Source organism: Drosophila virilis, unplaced genomic scaffold (genome assembly GCF_030788295.1).
Source record: "Drosophila virilis strain 15010-1051.87 unplaced genomic scaffold, Dvir_AGI_RSII-ME tig00000015, whole genome shotgun sequence".
In the NCBI taxonomy this organism is placed as follows: domain Eukaryota; kingdom Metazoa; phylum Arthropoda; class Insecta; order Diptera; family Drosophilidae; genus Drosophila; species Drosophila virilis.
The window spans coordinates 52,556-54,777 of record NW_027212785.1 but is presented as its reverse complement, the minus strand read 5'-3'; the positions used below and the strand labels follow the sequence as shown (position 1 = coordinate 54,777).

General features: G+C 45.5%; 1 pseudogene; it reads right to left on the bottom strand.

Annotated features, from left to right (window-relative positions):
* Nucleotides 1–47: 47 nt before the first annotated feature.
* On the bottom strand, nt 48–2,115 carry LOC116650389 (E3 ubiquitin-protein ligase ZNF598-like; annotated as a pseudogene).
* Between the last annotated feature and the right edge of the window lie 107 nt (nt 2,116–2,222).

The window sequence follows — 2,222 nt, the reverse complement described above, 5'->3', positions numbered from 1 at the left end:
GCTGCCGTTTGGCAGCTGGACGATTCGAAACATGCAGCAACATGCCATTAGCCGGAGCATTGGCACGCGCTACTGCAGCGCCCGCCAGAAGTACCGCCAGCAGCACCGCCTGAGCTAGCGGACTTCTTAAAGTTAGCCACTGCAGGCTGCGGGGCAGCAGCTCGGGCGCTGGCATAACTGTTATAGGCGTTGGATATATTGCCACCAGCAGCGCCACCCAGAGCTGGAAAGTTTTCTTTGGTGCGTGCTAGGCCCGGGTGCCGCTCAATTCCGCATGGACGGTGGCGGCGCCCTAACCAAAGACACATTCGGACCAGGTGTAAAGCCAGCCAGCATGGGAAACTCTTCCTCGTTGCCGGCATCAATGGTAACGGGCTGGCTGCGCTGTGTGCTGCTCGAGGGCAGCTCATCCAAATAGTCTTGATGCTCATCGTTTCTGCAAAAAAAAAAAAAATACAATATTAAATAATAGGAGAAATTAGTGTCCTTGCAAAGGCTACACACCGTGATCTCATGTTTGTAATGCCTTGTTCATTTTGGCCGCGTCGCCCGCGTGGTCCCAGCGTAATCTCCAGCTGCAATGTGCGCGTTTGCTTGGCCTGCTGTTTGTTCAACGTTTTTTCCATGAACACTGGCCACATGCGCTTTATATTCAATCTCATTGCGAAAGGCGCCCGTAAACTCCTCCGTGGCGCATTTGCCCTCCTCACAGAGGAAATGCTCCTTGCGAAAATGATCTGCCAAGTCTGCATAGACGCTGAAAGGTAGAGAAATAAGCATAAGTTATAGTTGACATTTTGATTTGGTAACATGCAACTCACTTGTAAAAATCATTGCAGCCATCGGCATCGCAAAAGTGACAAAAGTAATGATCGCGTCTCAATGACGGAAGAGCTCATCACGATCCACGTAGCGCTCATTGCAGTACTCGCACAGCGGATGCCCACGATGCGATGTGTTCTCCGGATCGCCCTTCGCGTTGTGTGTTACCAGCTCGGCTGGTGTAGCAGCGGCGTTCGAATGTAAAGATCTTCAAATTCTTTACGCACAGATCGCAGAAATACATTTGGTGTTCGCGTAGAACATGATTGCGCAGCGCCTCGAAGGTGCGATAAGGCGGCACATTACACCTATTCAATTGTAATTTATTATTTCAATTGTAACACAGAAGCAAACTGGAAACTTACTTGGGACAGGGATGATCGAGTAGCTTATAGAATTTCTGCTGAATGTCGGCGGTACAGAAGCCAATGCGATACTTCTTGCTATAGAATCGGAACGATTGCGAGCTTCAAGTTCGCGATAAGGCAGCTTTTCCAGTGTAAATAGAACCTGCATGGGAAACATTTTATACATATATTCAGTATAATATTTATATAAAACACAAGCATATAAAGGACTTACCTTGGACAGCACATGCCGACAGATGGGGCACTCGTTCTGCTGGCACAATACCCTCGTGTAGAGCATTCATAGCAAACGGGATGATCGCAGTCTCCGATTGAATAGATTTCCACGTTCTTAAAGCACACCACGCACGCGTTATCATCGTTGCCCACTTGATTGTAGGCAGCCTCCGTGGTGTTAAGCTTTGTGTTCGATTCGCTTTTCTTGACGCTTGTAACTTCTGCAGCTGCGGCTGGTCGACGGTGTGGCCTCGACGATGAGCCTCTCGATCTTGAGTTCTGCATGGCAATAGAGGGGGAAATTTCTACTTGTTGCCAAAAAAAAAAAGGAGACCTGCAGCAAGTATAGTTTTTGTTGCTAATTGCAGCACTGTATGCTGTGTATTTGAAGTCGGGTAGAAAGCTTAAAAATTCGTATACGTATTGCGTTTATGCAAAGACCTTGATCATCAGGTTGCCGAGTAGCAATTTTTATCCCAAAATCAAAGCGACGACTTACAATTTCTCTGAATTTTTGTCAGCGTGGAGAATGATACAACTAGTATTATTCGATTAGCTATTTAAAATAATCGAATCAATTGCTTGGCATATATACGGCCTCACTGTGGCGAAATTCCACGAATACCAAATATTAAAGTCAATAACATGACAGTGAAAACATGAAAACGAGCTGTTTTTGTGTATTTAAAAAAAATAACTATGTGACATATTGTACGCAGTTTTTATTATAGTTTCAACCAATTTGTTAGCAGTCAGCACATCGCAATGTAATTAAAGTATTTTCTTTGGTATTTTTTTTACCACCAAGTCTGGCAA